Source organism: Chrysemys picta, chromosome 8, assembly GCF_011386835.1.
Source record: "Chrysemys picta bellii isolate R12L10 chromosome 8, ASM1138683v2, whole genome shotgun sequence".
Taxonomy (NCBI): Eukaryota; Metazoa; Chordata; order Testudines; family Emydidae; genus Chrysemys; species Chrysemys picta.
Genome location: NC_088798.1, coordinates 13316711 through 13336307, shown reverse-complemented (window position 1 = coordinate 13336307; position 19597 = coordinate 13316711). Strand labels below are relative to the sequence as shown.

Below are 19597 nucleotides of genomic sequence, written 5' to 3'. Positions count from 1 at the left end.
GTTAGACTAGATGACCTCCTGAGGTCCCTTCCAACCCTGACATTCTATGATTCACTCATTAATGTCTGACAAATTTTCCATTTGGGATGAAATTTCCCATGGCTGATTTTCATCCCTTGATAGCTTTTTTCTAAAGGTTGGGGCATATCCCCCATCAACAATGCTGATTTGTGTATTACACACTTCCTGCTTTAAACGTTTACCCTTGTTCCCAACCCCGCACTCAAGGGAGGTAACTCAGTAATGGATGGACTTTGAGGGTTCAAACTTTGTACTGGATTAGTTCTTAATATGGAGTAGGTACTAATTACTGGTTGGGAAATAACAAAAGGCCAGTTGTGGCAGGGCAGGGGTGAAACCCCTTGAATGCCCTGCTAAAATGCTGGCTAAGCCCTGCTTTCAGGCAGAAAGGCCAGGGACAGAGGCTCAAAGCAGCCAGCAGGGAGCTCAGCTGCAGGTCCTAACGAGGGCTGGCTCACTGCAATAGACTGAGCTAAGCAGCAACAGCTGGGCTGAAGGCTGGGAGGGCTATAAAAGCCCTGAACAAAACTCAGTTGGGAGGCTAGCCTGGGAGGCCACAGCTCTGTCTCCTCACCGCAGGAAGGGAGCCTCAAGGGCCAAAAGACCCTGGAACAGGTTAGAAAGGGGATAACTGTTGGGGGATAAAGGGGACTGCACGGTGGCACTGTAAAATAAAGCACAAGGGTGAAACACCAGAAGAAGGCGTGAGAACTCTTATTTTACCAGTCTGAGCACAGGGCATAGGGTGAGAAGGCAGAAACCTGTGCAGACCCTGACACCAGTCCATGAATTCTAGATCCATGCACGCACAGTCACTTGGAAGGGGAGCACAGGAACCAGACAAGGGTGGAGGTCTATAGGGATGGTTGCTCCATTACCCATGCCCCAGAAGCCCCCTGAAATAATTATGACTAATAAAGCTAAAGTTCCTGCTGGAGGCTCCCACCAAAATGGGGATCCTTCTCATCCCCCCTCTAGAGTGCAGGGACAAAAATCATGGGGTTTTGTTGTTGAGCCAGTTCCCCAGCTGATGTAAATCAGTGTACACTTGCTCAGTTGATGCCAATGGGACTGTATACCAGTTCACACCAGCTATGGAGCTGGTTCTTCAGTGAGATAGGATTGGGCCCTGCACCTATCAAGATGAATTATCCAACCAATTGTTTTTTGTGAAAGCTTTATCTTATAAACGGTGACTAGAGCAGGGTCCTTGCGTTAGCTGTTCCAGCGTTCAAAATAATAGTCTCTCTGGAGAAAAGCATCAAAGTGCTGGCTCCAGGGACTTTGCCAGAACATCTGTACTGTTCTGGAGCAGTCGTTGAAATGTTTTAGTCGCCTGAGGAGAAAGGAAAAAGGCAGATTTATCTGTAATGCTCTGTAACAGTATGTCCTAGCAACCTGTGGGGGATAAAATATCTTGCACAAGAACTCTTACTGTTCCGAGCTAACACTGCCAACTGTCAAGTACTTTTGCTGATTCAGTTAAAAGAAACACGCAGCCGAAAGGGATTCTTCCGTGAAGTCAAACAAAAAATGCACACTGGGACACGGGAGGATTCAACATGTACTGCTTATAACTTGCAAGCTATCAAGCAAGATTTGCAGCGTCGCATGTATGCACACATACACCCGGCGTGCCACATCCCTCTTAACCCCCATTCAAAGCCATGAGCTTTTATAGCAATTCACAGAGTAGGGTTGCCCCTCATCTCACTGCCAGGACCCAAACTTGCATGTGGCGTGACCACCACCTGCCTGAGCCTCAAAGCGCAAGCGTGGAGCAACAGCTCTCCCAGATGAGCTATAGAGCTAGTGTACGGGATAACGCTGCCCATACAATCCAGACGCTAAAACTCGGGGTCTTTGAACAGCCATACCGCAGCCCCTTCACTGGCCCCATATTCCGTTCCTCTTGCCTCCAAGCATCTGTTCAAAACACACTGTGTAGCCTGCAAACCTTAATCTTCCTTTTCCAAAAACCAGGAAAATCACAGACCCCTCAAGACACACACAACACACTTAAGCTACTGTGTGATCTTAACGTCACCATCATCTCTGGCCACCTTTGCTTTCTCACCTACGCCCCACACAGTAATTGTACCGCCCTGGGTCATTTTTGTCACAACAGTCTTGATGGCTGGCTGTTTTGGGGAGGATGGGGGCTTATCTTTATTTGTCTGTAAAATGCCATGTGTATTTATGGAATCATATTATGTTGGCATGTAAATAGTACTGAAAATATCTCAGGTATTGACACAATCAGACACCTGGAATCTTTCCGGTGACTAGTCTACTGTTTTTCTGCCCTGTATGGAATGGTGAAAATGACCTGCTGACACGCTCGCAGCAGTAGGTCCAAAACTCACAGGAACTCGATGACCTACGATATGTGCTGGAGAGGCTGTGGAGGAACTAAACACCATCAATTTGTATGTGGGTACGCATGAGATAAGCAAGGTGGGCGTCCTCCCCTCTCTCCAATGGAACCTTATTTCTAACTCAGTCTTCTGGCTTTCATCTTCTCCACCCTGTGTAAAACAGCTTTCATTAGGGGCTCCAAGGACTCCTTGGCTAGCTTTCTACCCTCATCCACTTTGACCTCTTTGCTCATTTTGACGCTGTTCATCATCCCTCTCCTTCACATCTTTTCTTCAGTTTTCACGATCCTGCTGCCTCGCTAACCCTCCCTTTAGCATCTCCTCCCTCTCTCCCCCACCATCTGTAGTCATATTTCATGAACAAGCAGGGTTGCCCACACCTGGGGCAAAATCTGAAACTGAGCCTCCCCCGCTTCCAAAAAGAGGGTGGGGGGTCAACGAGTGAGCCTACAACACATCACCCTGCAGCGGCAGCTCAGTTCCTGCCCCATGGGGCTGGGCCTGGCTCCGCACTCTGGGCCTTGTAACCCAGGGTCACAGCATTACTCAGGTTTGGCCCGGCAGCCCTTTTGTCATGACAAAGGGACCACCAGGCCAAATTTCAGTGAGTAGCATTTTGGCCTGGCTGGGCCAAACCTGAATGCTGCAATCCAGTTCACAATGCCACTCAAATGGGGGGTCTGGGGCAAACTGCCCTCCTCCTCTGGAGGCCCAGTGAACAAGGACCTCTTGCTGCTAACCTGATTCATTATTTTACTTTGTTAGCTTTATTCCGAGCCATTTGGGATTACTGGATTGAGGGAGACAGAACAATCCATGTTTCACAGATGGGGGAAATGAGGCACAGAGAAATTAAAGCTTAGGCAACAAGTCAGAGGCGGAACCAAGGACATAGGCCTTGCTCTGCTTATTCACTGTCATTTGTCCTGTCCAATGGACCAACAGAAAGGAACCACACTGTTATCAAAGGAAGAGAAGACACACACACACACACACCCCAGACAGTGAACCGACTCAATGAGTTTTTAAACCTTCACACAACACAGGGATGTAACAATGGCCAGACTGGATCAGAGCAGTGCGTCCTTCTAGTCCAGTATCCTGGCTCCAACATTGGCCACCAACAGATGCGTCAGAGGAAAGGTGCAAGAAAACCCACAGTAGGCGGTGGTGTGATAACCAGCTCACAAGGGAAGTTTCTTCCACTCCTATTAGCTAGGTATTTTCTTTTCCCCTGAAGTCTTTTTTTAATCTTCTTTCTATCAGCTCTGTATGTTCTTGTTCAGATATATGTTCAGTCCTGCTAATCTTTTGATGTCAGTGCTAACCTATGGCAATGAGTTCCACAGCGTAACTATGCATTTGAGGCAGTGTTTCCTAGTGGACAGAGCACTGAATGGGGACTCAGAAGACCTGAGTTCTATTCTGGGTGATCTTGGGCACCTTTCTGTGCCTCAGTTTCTCCCTCTGTAAAATGGGGGGTAGTAACCTGCTTTGTAAAGTGCTTCAAGACCTCCTGATGAAAAGTGCTAGATGAGAGCTAGGTATTATGACTGGGTGAAAAGGATTTCCTTTTATCTGCTTTAAATCTGCCACCTTTTAGTTTCATTGAACGTCCCTTTGCTTCTGCAATATGATCAGGGATCTTAGAAATGCGTTTGCCACAGAAAAACATGGAATTTGCATTTTTACAGAGAATCTTTAGTTTTTACATTTTGTGAAAAAATAAAATCATATACAGTGGGACCCCATTTATACGAGTCTCCATTGTCCGGCTCTCCCTATTAACCAAACCGGTGCTGTCAGCCTCAGATGGCAGAGCTCACGCTGTCAGCTAGAGACACCTGGGACTATCAGCCACAACCCTGCCACACAGGGCCAACAGACATGCAAATATTTGGTACATGTAAGAAATACAAATTGTAATTCTATTAATTTTATTTTATTATAATGATTGATGGCACTGGTGGGCTTTGAGCTTGCTTAAACATCGTAAATATATCAATAAAACATGGTGTTCAACTGATACCTATATATATATTGTGGCTAGGGAAACTAAAGTTCAGCACTTCATTTTAATCATGGAAAAACGCAGATGTTTATGTTTTTTTTAATCAGAGAATTTTGGTTTTTTATCGTGGAAAATGAAGATCCCTGATTCTGAGACAGGGTGAGTAGACTCACACTGGCCATTTCAATCAGCACATACAATTTATTAACACTTGTTTACAAATAAGTTTTTCATGATACAGTGGCTTGTATTGCAGGGGTTAAATCTTGGCTCCCCTGAACTCAGTGGGAACTTTGCCATGAGGCCAGGATTTCACCTCGGGTGTATGTTAAAATGCTGTTTACTAGGGAAAGTATTTTGTAATCTATTATTTCTAATCTCCCATTTCCTATCTGGTAATTTGGTAATCCCAAAAGACAATATGAATAAGGATTACTCTTAGCTTCCTACGAATTGTCATAAGGACAGTCATACTGGGTCAGACCAATGGTCCATCCAACCCACTATCCTGTCTTCTGACTGGCTGGTGCCAGATGATTCAGAGGAAATAGAACAGGGCAATTTATCAAGTGATCCATCCTCTGTCATCCAGTCCCAGCATCTGGAAGTCAGAGATTTAGGGAGACTCAGAGCATAGGGTTGTATCCCTAATAACCATGGATGGACTTATCCTCTATGAACTTATTTAATTCTTTTTTGACCCCAGTTATATTTTTGGCCTTCACAACATCCCCTAGCAGCAAGTTCCACAGGTTTATTGCACTGAATGCAGCATGTATGATTACCTGCCTTGTGAGTAAGTGGTGTATTAGGTGCAAGGAGCTCATCGCCCTCAGAGGCTGTGTATGGGCTCTTGAGAGCAGAGTGGCTGAATTGGAGGAGCTAAGGGAGACAGAGAAGTACATAGATAGAATCATAGACTATCAGGGTTGGAAGGGACCTCAGGAGGTCATCTAGTCTAATCTCCTGCTCAAAGCAAAACCAATCCCCAGACCGATTTTTGCCCCAGATCCTTAAATGGCCCCCTTAAGGATTGAACTCACAACCCTGGGTTTAGCAGGTCAATGCACAAACCACTGAATTATCCCTCCCCGAAAGATAAGACTTTCCGGTACAAAGTAGAGCAGTCCCACCCCCCCATGCTAACAGTTATATGAAAGTCTCCATATAAATCCATGGTACACCCACACCTTGAATACAGCATGCAGTTCTAGTTGCCCCATCTCAGAAAAGATATGTTAGAATTGGAAAAAGTACAGAGAAGGGCAACAAAATGATTAGGGGTATGGAAGAGCCTCCATATGAGGAGATATTAAGAAGACTGGACTGTTCATCTTAGAAAAGAGATGACTCAGGGAGGATATTATAGAGGTCAATAAAATCATGAATGGTTTGGAGAAAGTGAATAAGGGAGTGTTATTTATCTCTTCATATAACACAATGTGTACATAAACTTAAGGAAGTATTTCTTCACACAATGCATGGTCAACCACTGGATAGCCCCCACTCTTTTGCTGGCTTTCTGCCTGCCTTATTTTTACTCTTGCAGGGGGTTTTCTGTGGGTGTCTGTTCTGTGTTTGTCATTTGTCTGTTTTTAATTTGCAGGGGGGGGTTATTTGGCCTAAATGTATAGAATGTTTATTAGGTGTATCTGGCTCTCCTGCTCCCATTCTAAACTCCCCTGTTAGCTGCTCCTGTTCACTAGCTCTTCTGATCGTTTAGGAGCTGGATTTTAAAACCCCTGTTCTCCCGGAATTAGCTCCACCCCCTTGTCAAAGGATCCTAAAGGGATAATCTTAAAGGGATAATCAATAATCTGACAGTTCCTTACTCTTTTTTTTTTTTGGGGGGGTGAGCTTAGAAGCGATAAATCTGGCCAAATATCACACTCATGCCTAGTAACCTTTTAAGGGAAATTATCAATGACATCTGCTGCTAATTTCATGTGCTCTTGCCCAGTGCAATCTAACATGTCTCAGGGGGAAAGAGGAGGTGCCAAGTCTCAAATAAGAAAGATAACACTGGTAAATGTCAGAGCTCCCTGGTGAATCTAGATGCTTGAAACATTCTAAACAGATGATTCAGTGGGAGGCTCGCAGCCTGTCCTTTTTGGACAGCTTGGACATTTATGAGAGCTATTTTATCTAAGATCCTGTATTATTATTGGTATTGCAGTAGCATCTAGAGGCCTCAACCAAGACTGAAAGAGGACAATGAGGTGGCTTTGAGGACTGCATGAGGGATAAGGAACTACTCCACCAGAGTCAGGGTGGGGAATCTGGCCCTAAAATTTCATACTATATGAAACATAATATATTCTATTCAAAAAAATCTAAACTACTTCTACCCATGGGCTTGATTTTTCAGAGCACTGACTTCAGCTGGAGGGGAATCTGGCCCCATAGGCATAGCTACATATCCGCACACTCTACGCAGAAATACTATGCAGAGATATTGCATCACATTAGATATAATACAATACTACATATATTGCATCATCCAGACTCCACATCTGCTTTCACTGAAGGTATCTAGGGATAACATTTTCCATGTCCGACCTCAGTTCTCTATTTCACCTGTGGCACCATCATTTCTCCTGCACTTTGTTCCTCTCTGGTGGCTAGACCATGCACAGAGATGTATGAGTTTGCTATCATCTCTGAATTATTGGTCCTGACACCACTGAAGTCAAGTTTTACCCCTAACTTCAGTGGGGCTAAACTATCAGGCATGACCATGTAGGTCAAGCAGTAGAAGCTCATGTTTTCAAAGATGGAGGTTGTGAGTTCAGTCCCTGCAGAAAGACCTAGCCATGGCTGTAGCTGCTCTGATAGCAAGAAATAGAATCAGTAATGGTTACCTGAGTGCTGCAGTTTTTTTCTGCTGAACGTGACTGAACAATCCAGTCAGTTCCCTCTTTTAGTGTTGCAGGTTGTTGCTGGAGCGGGCCTGCGAGGTCATGGCTGGTTGTTTGGGGGTCAAAGTCCTGTGGTAGATGCAGCCCTGTTGTTTCATGTGCTGTTGAAGGAATACCAGTCTATCCACTTTTCCTCTCCCCCCTTCCCCCCACTTATCCGGTTGAAACAATAAATATTTTACTCATGATTTATTGGATTTCAGTCTGCTGAAACGATCGTCCAAACAAATGAAGTTTTAATGGCAACAAACGCCAGCCGCAGCACATTAGAAAATATAAACAGCAACGGGGACTGTTAAACAAAAATCACTTAGGACATGGCTGACATGTCGCTTAGCAGCAGCCTTCATCTCACAAAGCCATGGCTTTTTCGATGGATGGCATTTAGCAAGGCCTTCCTTGGACAGGCTTTGCGATGATTTTGTTCTAATGGTGTCAGTAAGACAATTAGGGCTGTAGCAGCAGCTCGGAGCTCCTAGTCATGGACTAGGACCCCACTGTGTAATACACAACCAAAAAAAAAATAGCCTGGTAGAGATGCAGGTACAAAATGGCTCCTACATGAAAATACGTGCATGGGCCTCATCCTCAAGTGGTATCAATCAGTGCAGCAACCTAAGATGCTGGATACTAGCTGGGAATCTGACCCATGGTGTTTGAAGCAACACCACACACACAGTATTCAAGACCACTTTAAGGTTATATGTGCGTGTTTAGCTTCTTCCTTTGAGCTCCTATGTTCCAATCATGCTTTAGCCATGATGGAATGTTGTTTATCAGAATCCACATGACCTCACAATGGTCTTCTTGATTCCAACAAGCAGGTCATAGACCAGAGGAAAGAGTGTAAGTGCCTCTCTTTCACACAACATTTTTGTGGCAATTCAAATAAATTAGCGTATTTGTGCGCCTTCCACATTACTAAAGGGCAGGTACCTTTTTGAACAGACCCAATGGGTGCAGGTATGTGTAACACCCAGCTTACCCAAAAGCCTGGTGATTTTTTCAGGGAGTTTCTCATTAAATAACAGAGACTAGCATCTGATCTCCATTGCACCGGTGTTATGTAATGGAAGACTTCATTGAAATTCCTGCAGACTGACAGTGGTGTAACAGAGATTTGAAACTGGCCCTGAAAGAGGCTAATTCCCCAGTTTGAGAGATGTGGCGGGTTCTTTTCAATAACATTGATTGCGTAAAATTCAAAACAAAGGAAACTGGAGATCTATTCCAGCAGGAAAATCCCTTTTTATCAGCCTCAGGCCAGATACTTTTTCTGCAGTACGGAGTTCTGTGGGTTCATTCCTCCTTTTAATCCCCTGAATGCTACCTATTGACAGCCCGGATGACTCTAACTGGCGATGCCACCTTTCTTTTGTTAAAATAGAAGAAAAGGCAAATACCCTGATCCAGGGACTGGGATCAGGATGTTTTGATTTGTGATAAAGTAAGGCACATGTTGAGTGACCAAAGAAATTCTCAGGAAGTAAGTGATTCAAAACATTTTCCCATAAATTAAAAAGCAAGAGATTACTGTAAATAAACCATTGTTTACTGTATATACAAGAGCTAGGGACAGCCACTATTTTATCCAAACATTCAGATCTCAGCTGCTTAAGCCACTCACACAGAGAGCAAATTCATCCGTTCAGCAGCTGAAGACTTCATTCATATACCCTGAGCTGGATGAAGTGCTACTAGTTTGGAGTTAATTTATTATTTACAAGAGTTAGAGAATTTTATCCATGCCAAGTGGCAAACAGCATTCAGCATTTCATCGGAGTAAGGCATTTTTCTACCGATGGATGCACCAGCAGTAATTTGCACAGAGAGGTTTGGTATGGTTTGTAATAGAACAGGTTATTGATAGCCAAATGTGCTATCCAGCCCCCTCTATGGAAAATTGATGTTTTCCTTGTTTCGCTAGAGGTTTACTGTCCGCTGGATTCCAAATTTTTACATTGGGTGAATGGCAAATTACCAACCTCCCATGTGTTGTTCTTCACACCTTTAGTATAGTAAGTTAGTAAATATTACACAAGTTAGTACTAATGTACTTAGAGTGTATGTCTCTACTGCCCCCTAGTGGTTGGTATGCAGATAAAAGTCCTATTACTCCTGACAATGAAATTAGCTTCTTTAAACTCAAGTATTAGTTGTCTGTATTTTTGTGGTTGGAGGCCCTGAGTTTTATACCCTGTGATGCATGTGTGCAGTACAGCAGTTAGTGATATCTGCATGTACAGCCACAAATTTCCTTGCAATCACAGTCATGGTCCCATCAATGGTGATCAATAGAAATTCCAATGTAAAACAAACTTAGAAGTTCTCTCTGCTCATATGTTAAAATTATATACGTGCATATTGTAAAATATCGACATAAAAGTATATGGCTGAGATTCTCTGTCTATAACTTTAGATTATATGAGACTATAAAATACCAGTGAAATTAAAATTGTTGCCACATACCTGAAAATTATGGTGTCCCAAGAAAAGAAAGCCCATAAAATGGAATGATCTGTAGCAAAAATGTTCTGGTTTATTGTTACCCACAAGTTCATCATCAAGAGGTTCACTTTGCACTGGAAAGAATTATAATCCAGGTGACTATAGACCACCTACAGTATACTCACTATCAAACATACATAACAACTTTAAACAATGTAATCACTGAGTCATCACTACCTACCATGCTGGGTTGGGTAGCCTAATCGGTAATTGTGGGATAAATTATAAGGTAGTAATGTTCAGGGGTTCAGCCCCACATCAGCTACAATAGAGATGTTGTCATTAGATTGAGGACCCCAAAATACACAGGGACAGTACACTGCTCTTTCTGTGATTAATACTTGTATTAGAAACCAAACAAGGATACACACTCTGCAATCCAGCAAAGAAGAGAAAGATAACACCAAGTTACCAGCGCTTGTATTACTCACACCATCCTTTATGAGGATACCTGGGTATTGGTAGGTGGTTGTCTTCCTGGAGTTTCCCACGGTACCTAGGCTGGGAATCATATTTTATAATGTGTTATGCTAAAACCCACTTTATTTTATGCACATTCATGATGAGTTCAACCCCTTTTCCTATCTGAACTTCTGCATGCCGATTCTTCTAGGATCCTCCATTTCTTATAGGTTAATTATCCGTTTACTTCATAATCATTAGCAGATACATCAATCAGTTTGTTGCTATAGCATTATTGTGACCAACATTTGTGAGTTTCAGTTATGCACATTCCTTAAAAATACCTTAAGATGTGTTTGTGATTTTTTTGCTTCACACCAGTTTACTGTCTTATTATACTTATTTACCATTACACTTCAATTTCTGACTTAAGGTCATTTGCCTGCTAGTTACTTGTGTCAAACTTCAATTTAAGCGTTGATTATTTATGCTAAGCAAACTATCTTTCGGGCCCTAAGTCCTGTTGGTCTTCTTGATATAGAATATCAGGGTTAGAAGGGACCTCGTGAGGTCTAGTCCAACCTCCTGGTTAAAGCAGGACCAATCCCCAGCCAAATTTTTTGCCCCAGATCCCTAAATGGCCCCCTCAAGGATTGAACTTACAACCCTGGGTTTAGCAGGCCAATGCTCAAACCACTGAGCTAAGAGTGACTTGTATTACTGCAACGATCAATACTTATATATGGATATGGCTGGCTACAGCTGTGTACTAAAATGCACCATACCACTGTTGCTCTGAAAAAGAACAAAGTGGCCAATGTGGATTTGTAAGGGATTGTGCTAAGATCGGAAGAGGGTTAAAAAAAAATCCTCCTTGTAAACTCAAAATTAGAGATGAATTCAGGTAAAGGGTAAGACAGTGAACAAGCAGAATGAGTTAGGACCAAACCAAATCAATCAGGAGGAAAAGAAGTGCTGGAGAGAATGTAAATCCATTCATAAAGGAGAAGGAGTTTGGAATTATCAGTGACTCATAGTGCTATAGTGAACATTCCTGCACTGGCACAGAGATTGACTAGCTAAACTAATAGGACCTTCCCAACTCTTACATCTATGGGACTGATTCAAAACCTATTGAAGTCAATAGGAGTCAGATCAGTGATTTCAGCTTCTATGAGTCTATGACAAGCAGGATTTTCCACTGCAGATTCAGTCCACCACAGAATCCTTTCTGGTTCTTTACACATTTTTCCATCGTTCTTAATAAATCTGTTTTTTATGCTATATTAATATTTTTTTTTAAAAAAAAACCTTCGTAAATACACAATAAACCCTGAGGTAATTTTCTTAAAACATTTTTTAAATAAACAGCTCTATACGAACTTCAGTCATTTCAAAATGTGCTTTGAAACTGAAGACTGTGGAAAAGTTAAAGAAGTGATTGCTGATAAATAGTTCCATATGATTTATTGAATATAATATCCTTCCCTCTACAACAGAATGCTGCTTCAGATCGCAGACTGCATGTTAAGAGAAGTGTGCTGAGGTTTAAGGGGATTTTTATGTGCTAGAGAACACACCCCACACGCCTATTCAGAGATGGAGACAATCCCCTGAAACATATACACAACATTCTGATGCACATATGGTACAGTAAATATCATGGTCTTATCAGTATCAAGTCTATCCATTATTAATAAACTATTGCAAAGTTCTATAGAATTAAATCAGAATTAAATCAACGGGGTTCTATAGAAATGACTCTAAAAACCTATATATCTTTACAGAAAACGATCTCATTCCTACAGAATGTTCAAAATGTCCCCATAGAAATTCTAGAGTGGGGATGATTTGGAATTATCTGATAGAACTGATTTAAGAATTCATAAGTTCTCTAGATCCTCCATTAAATTCCATAGGACTTTTCCAGAAGGGCTTGAAGAAGAACAAAAGTTGAGGCAAATAAGTATGCTGTTAAGATAGTAGATGATGCAGAGTGAGAGTAATGAAAACTCTCTTAAAATTACAAGCTATCACTTTAAATTGTAAGGGGTTTCCTGGGTCCTGCTTGATGCCTGGAGGCTCTGAGGGAATTAGATTTAAGTCTTCAGCATCTATCAGTCTGCAAAAGAGCCACTCTGATGTAGGGAGCAGTCTGCTATCTCATTCTGTAATTGGCTGTTGTGCATTAGATTTCTGAATTCTAAGAAATAATGCAGTGTTAACTTTCAATCTTTCTGGAAGAGTATAAATATTTATTTTCTGTTTGCGTATGCTATGAACACAACAGGTTTCCGTTATATGAGGGTGGAGTGTTACTCATTGTTAGTGGCTATGAGAAACCAAATGGCCTCTCTCTTACAGTAAGTGGGCAGATCTCAGTTTTGAGGCATGATACAGGGTTTTACAGTTTATAAGCATGTTACCTGGAAAGATTCAACCTGGAACTGAACACCTTTGCAGCTTCTCTACATGCAGAAGTTGCACCAGTTTAACTTAAAACATTTTCAAAACGGATTCCGTTAAACTAGTGCAAACTCCTGTTTGGAGTCACACATCGATTTCGATATTGTTACCTTGTGCCTGTAAATGTATCATCTCAAGCTAAAATGACATGAATGAAGTTTAAGCTGATACAAGAGTGTCCACACACAAAATTTCTCCAGTTTAATTCCATCATACTTTTAGTGAAACCTGTGCAAATTTATATGTAGACAAAGGCCTTAGACTTTGGAGAAGTTCAGATCTGGATCCCAAAATTTGAAGTTTGGTCTGTTGCTAGTCACCTGGCTGACGGACTAAATCTCTGCACAACATACAAGGCGTGGAGTCCAAATGGGGTTTTCCAGGGCCTCAAAGATCATTTTGGAAGGCCTCAGGGCATCTGGAGGTGCATACACATTCTGCTTTCTAGAACCCACGCAGTCTTCTTACTTGAAACGTCAACAAGTCTGAGCCCAAGAACTCTCCACAGTTCTAAACAGGAAACAAATTCCTCACACTTGAAGGGAAATGTCATCCAGTGGTAACAGCAAACTCTCTTTGCACGTATTCAGAGAGGGCGCCAGACCAGAGCAGCAGCTGCTTACAGGTGAAAACACGTCAGCCACAAATCCAAACATTAGAACAAGGCAATTGGGCCACAAATGCCTTCCTGTTAGAGTCTGAACCCACTATCGTGCAGTCAGTCTCAATTGGGAAGACACAACAAGGCTGTGTGACAAAATAGGACAACTGCCATCACGTGCTGCTGGCCTAGAACAGGTCTGAACTCTGACACCCCTACCATGAGTGGGGGTTAAAAGCTGAATTGCCTCATGTGGTTGCTGCTCCAAACTTGAGTTCCCTCTGCTGCCCGGCACTTCCAATGTGCAGCTAGTGACAATTGTTCAAATTCTGCGCTCAGTCCCACTGGCGCATCCAGACTGACATCAGTGGAACTGCATGGATGTGAGCAGGAGCCGAGTATAATCCATGTGATGGGAGACCTTTGAAAGTCTCCCATCACATGGATTATAAATACAGTCTCCCATCACGTGGATTAGCAATTTCCTTTATCTAGTTTAGTTCTTTATAATCCATGTGATGGGAGACTTTCAAAGGTACTGGATGGTTTGATAGCCTGAGGATCAGGTTTTTTAATACTTAGGTTCTGGGCAGTCTGTCTTGGTCACCTTCTGAGCTTGATCTATTCAGTGCCAAGCAATACCATGTGAGAGATCCTTAAAGGACGGTACCATTTGAACACTAAATGGCACATTTTGTTACCGTATAGGTTTGCCCTGGAGTACTTGGGCAAAATGTCCTCTTCTCCAAGAGATGACTGTGTTTCAGTGATATGACATATAAAAGGCTTTGAAGATGAATGGTGCCATCTAAATAAAATACTATACTTTGTATTTATACCATGCTACACTCCTCTCCACGGGACTAGATCCAAGGCCTATTCAAATGAATGGGAGTCTTTCCGCTGACTTTACGCTCCTGCGAGAACTGTGTCACAATAAGTCAGTTGCACTTTTGTAACATGTGAGGCAGATTTAAAAACCACTGCAGTCCTGCACCCAGGCAGAGAACCAATTCTTCAGTGGAGCTGTAGTGGGAACTTCTTTGCTAGAAGAACGAGGAGTACTTGTGGCACCTTAGAGACTAACAAATTCTGAAACCTGTCTTCTTTGCTAGGTTGTTCCAAACTCCAACATGGAGAGCTATCCAAATGTCTTTATTAGCCACAGACAAAACTGCGCTGTCACTAGAAAAAAAGATTACTGGGAGGAAGGTACCCATCCACAAGGCTTGAAATGAACTCTAACTCCACCAGTAACAGTCTGGACACCCCTCAGTCCCAAATTAAGGCCCCTCCCCTTCCCTTCAGACAGTGGCCAGCTTTATATGCAGAGCAGGCTCACAGGGACCACAGGCCCCCGCTGCTTCCTCGGCCTCTTCCCCGTCCTAAGCTCAGATGCTGTTTGGCCTGCTGAGTCCCTGGGGCAACACAACATGCTCCTGCCTTGCAGTTGCTCCCCTCGTAGCATCCACTTCCGCCAATGGGAGGTGAGCTGGTAGTAGGACTTAGAAGTGGGATTTCTCACCGATTCTCTAGTCAACCGCAGCTCTGTGGGGAGGACAGAAGTTCGCTCCTCCTCTTTGACCCATTCCCTAACCAGTGGGAGATCTTTGGACAGGACAGACCTCCATAGCACCGCTGTTGATATGAAGGGTGGTCCCCGGAGGTCCACTTGCACAGACCAGCTGGCAGGGAGGGGCAGGGCCTGTATCCATGTCAGGGACTTGCTAAGTTGTTAGATACTGAGAGATGGGGGTTATGCAAAGCCAATGGGGGAAAGTACTGGTCAATGTACAATTTAATGTATTTGCTTTTAAGGTTTCCTTTATTCTCCAGAACCCAGTTTTGCCACAAAAGTCCCTTCCAGAGGAGAGAATAAAAGATTGTGAAGAGACATCTTGATATGAGACGACCCAGCCCTGCTGTTGCACACCCCCCACCCTCCAACCAGTTTCTTGAAACCATCAAAACACAGAAATGCCTCTTACATCACAGGAGCATCTGACTTCTTTCCACATGCCATACATCAGGCTGCAAATGGAGTGGAGTGGACATAGAGAGGTGAGGAAGACCACTGAGCACTCACATTTGGGACTTACTCACCATATGCTTTGTGTTGATGTTTGTTCCTGAAGCTTTTATAGGCAAGAAACGTTGTCTGTGGGTGGGCTGTGGGCTCCCCCGCCATTCCAGAGAGGAAACAATAACTCACAGCCTTTCTAGGCCACCTTTTAGTTATGAGCATGAACCAATCAGTGCCCTGTATTTCCTGCGGAAAGTTCCCCACGCTCCCCTCGTGTTAGCTCCTGTCAATAGCTAGCATGTATAGGTTTTTTGGAAGGAGTCTCACAGAGCCATTCGGTTCACCCCTAACAGTGTCAAACAACTCTGTAGGGCAGCTTGCTACACAGAGCGGTGCTTGAATGTGCTCCGATGAGTGGGCCTTAGCCACAGTCCCCGTTACGCTTGGCTCTGTGGCTGTTGTACCATCAGCGCTTACCTTGGCAGCACCCACTCAGGGAGCAACACGGACATCTCAATCCATACAAGAAACTCCTTTGCCTGGTGCCTGCCCTTTGGCTCCCCAGCCTAGCACACTAGCTACAGTGTGCGTTGTACGGGGCAGCCCTCACAGGCTGTCCGGCTCAGGCATTTCCCTCTGAGTCACAGGGTCTTTAATGACCTTCACTCCTCATGTTTCTCTCTCCCCCAAGAGTTCAGCCGGTGCTTCCAGAAACACCGTCCCTCTGGGGCCACCAGGGGGGTGAAGTTAATTGTGCTCATCAGCCACCCAAGTCTGGAGGACAAACTTTAGACACTGATCCCTTGTATTCCTAAACCCTCAGGGTAGGTCTCACCAATTTGATTTATAAGCTGCCCTGTCGGAAGGAGCCAAACACCTCTTGTAATCCTGGTAGCTCAACAGCCCAGCCTCCATCGCAGCCCTGCACAGGAGACATGTGGCAAGCAGAAATTTCACAAAGGTTTTTGTCTCTTGCTCCAATCAGTCAGAGCCAAATCACAGTATCCAAACCCCGGCCCCGGTTACCTTATCAGTGACCCCCAGCTTTTGGCCTTGCTCCATTGACCCCTGCTTCTTAGAGAACTCACACGGTGTCCATTCCCCACCACACACGTACGCTTTCCTTTGCCAGGTCTCCTGCCCCTGTAAGCTTCTGAGTCTGGGGGAGGGTGGAATTAAGTATCTGGAGCAGCTACAGTCATCTCAGCAGGAGTTTCCCCAGTGACAGCATTGACTTAGCTGGGCATTAACCTGCAAGGGGACATTTTCCACACTCCGGTATCCTGTTGATCTTTCCAAATCCACCACCTTTTTGTCCTCAGTACCAATGATTCCCCAGGACAAATGTACACTACTGTGCCACTTCATTCCACCACAGCTGGTGATAATCTTATACGCTTTACACCTTACCATTAATAAGCCTTCCTGTCTTTCCTTTATGCTTGCCCCAGTAGAAGTCTAGGGTCGGTTATTGCTCGCGGATAGAATTGCACCCTCTGTTATCTTTATAAACTTGAAATATATGCTGTTATGTTTGCAATTATAAATGTTTAAATGAAATCTTAATTACAAGAAAAAATTATTTGCAGTCATATTTACATTAGCCAGAATGAATAATGAGAATTCATACGGAGCCTGTGTCAAATGTCAGAGGCTTTGGCGCCGGGGGGGAGTTAGGGGTTTTTTGGGGCTAGGGGGGAGGGTTTGAGTTATTTTTGTGGTCAATTCCTGAAAATAATATCTGACGCTACTGAAACAAAGGGCCCACAAAATTATCTCTTTTTTTTTCATAAATGTGAACAAGCAATTTTACTTCAATGCATTTTAGCCACAAAACGGTTAATTCAAAGAACAACACTGGGAGCCAGGCTCTTCTCAAAGAGATATTTATTTAGTTTTAAAGAGCTTGTTCTTCATGCAAAGAAAATGGAAGTTGGAACCAGAAGTGAAACATCTGCCTTCAACAAAGTTATGAGAAACTTCATTTCACATTCCGAAACCTTCCTCTTTCCTTTTGGCTAAAAATCAATTACTTTTTTTTTTTAAGGTAACATACATACATCTGGACAACCGGGCAACTTGCGTATAAAAATCAGCTTTTATAACAAAACAAAAAATTAGAGCAACTAAAATAGGGATGGAAATAACTTTCACGTAATGGAAGAAAAATATTCAGTTACCAGCTAGATCAGATATTACATCTAGAAAAAGACTAATGGTCACTTCTGACCTTAAAACCTATGAAAGGTGCTGAGCGCCTCCAACGGGGTGCTGAGTGCCTAACTGCCATTGACATTGGAGTTAAGTGATCAGCATTTTTTAGTCAAAAAGGTTTGACCAAAAAATGGCCATTTTCTCTAAGGTATTCATGGGGAGGAGGGGGAGTTTCACAAAAAAAATATTTTTATTTTAGTTTTTGACCCACTTTTCCCACTGGAGAATGGGAGGAGATGGTGAAAGAGAGAGAAAATAAAAACTAAACATTTCCAGTTTTTGTTTTCTCTTGTCCTTTTTGCTTTTTTTAATTTTTTTCATTTTGCCACTGCAAATTTTTGAGTTCAGTTTTGCTTTTTTTTTTTTTTAATCAAAAAATTGAAAAATATTTGCAGGTTTTTTAAAGTCATTTCTCTCCCACCCAAATTTCAATGTCAAACAATTGCCATTCTTCCAGCCGCTTGACTCAGCCTTTCCCAGGAGTTGCTCAACAGGATCGGTTCCTCAATCTCAACAGCTCCTCTCTGTCCAGGATAAAAGACAGGTCTCATTCGGTGGATTTGGGTGGATAATCCCTGCTTTGTCTATGCACTAACACCCTGCTTCTGCTCCCACTAAACTAGAGCTAAACTCCCCTTGATTTCAGTGATATAAAACTGTTATTTATTCTTTGTATTCCACAGGAGTCAAGACTGGGGAAAAAACAGGTGATGGTTCTCTTCCAAGCTCCAACCACAGAATATGCTCTACGCACGTCAGTCACCGAAATGAGACACCATGTAAATTAGATCATGCAGCTGTTCAAAACATGACCGTGCAACTCCCTGAGTTTGGCTCCCTCGTTGGGGCTTGCCCATGGGCTCTGCTAGACTCCTTGGGTTTGGATCATTCTCGACTGGGGAAAAGAACTAAGTGGTAGCATCTCCCAAACGTCCATCCCCATGTAGCACCACAGTGAGATGTCACTCTCAGAAAACTGTGGAGAAATAGCTATCCCTCTCCTTTCTGACAGGAGACATGAAAGAGTTAACAAGCTGACATTTAAATGATCACTGGGCAGCTGGGCTGGCAACTCACGGACATAAAAGGGGCAATTCGCACCCCTCAAAGCTATTGTTCCTGGCTCTCTGCAGACTCAGTTCTGCATCAGTTTCACTCCTGTTCACATTTCTGAAGTTTTCTTTGCAACTATAACAGCTAGAGACTTTTTAAAATGAAAGCTGAGATTCTGGAGAACAAGAAAGTAGCTGATGTGATGGAAGGGCAACATACCATTTCACTAGGACCCTGGAGCTTTTAACATCATCAAGGTTCCATTGTGCTAGACCCTGTACAGATGCATAATTAGAGATAGTCCCTATCCTGAAGAACTTAACACTAAATGCACAAGGAAGACAAAGCATGGCAGGAAAAGGACCCAAACCCAAAGCTTTTAGCTCCCCATTCATTGCCCTACCCACTAGACCATGCTGCCTCTCTATTTCTTTCATGCACAAGTATGAACGTGGAGTTTTGTAATGTACACTTGCCTACTCTTAAAGGCAACAGATAAAGAAATGTTTTCAACTACTGAATAGGAACATCTTAGATGCATTTTTAATCTAGTTTTCCCCCATATATATTGGGAATTAATGGAGAGGAAAGAGTCTTCTGTATTTAAAATGTTCTAATATTAGCTTTGATGACTAATGCAAATTCAGGATCTGAAGGAGCTTTAGAGGGTATGTCTACTCTGCAATAAAAGACCCCAGCATGGCTGTAGCTGGCCCGGCTCAGCTCACTTGGGCATGCAAGGCTTGGATGGCAGGGCTAAACTCTGCAGTGCAAATATTCGGGCTCCAGCTGGAGCCCGAGCTCTGAAACCTGTTGATGTGGGGTGGGTCTCAGAGCTCAAGCTCGAAGGTTAACACTGCAATTTTTAGCCCCACAGCCCAAGCCCTGCAAGCCTGAGTCAATTGACCAGGGCTTTGAGACTTGGTGCCATGAGTTTTTATTGCCGTATACATGTACCCAGAGTGGCCTCTACATGTGCTTCCTATTTCTGTGCTGTTATCT

General features: G+C 43.2%; 1 long non-coding RNA gene across 1 annotated transcript; it reads left to right on the top strand.

Moving 5' to 3' along the window:
* The first annotated feature begins 474 nt into the window (after positions 1 to 474).
* LOC135973280 (uncharacterized) lies at positions 475 to 19099 on the top strand. Its single transcript, XR_010590091.1, has 3 exons — positions 475 to 636; positions 15142 to 15366; positions 18226 to 19099. It is a non-coding gene; the product is annotated as an uncharacterized LOC135973280 (long non-coding RNA).
* The last annotated feature ends 498 nt before the right edge of the window (positions 19100 to 19597 follow it).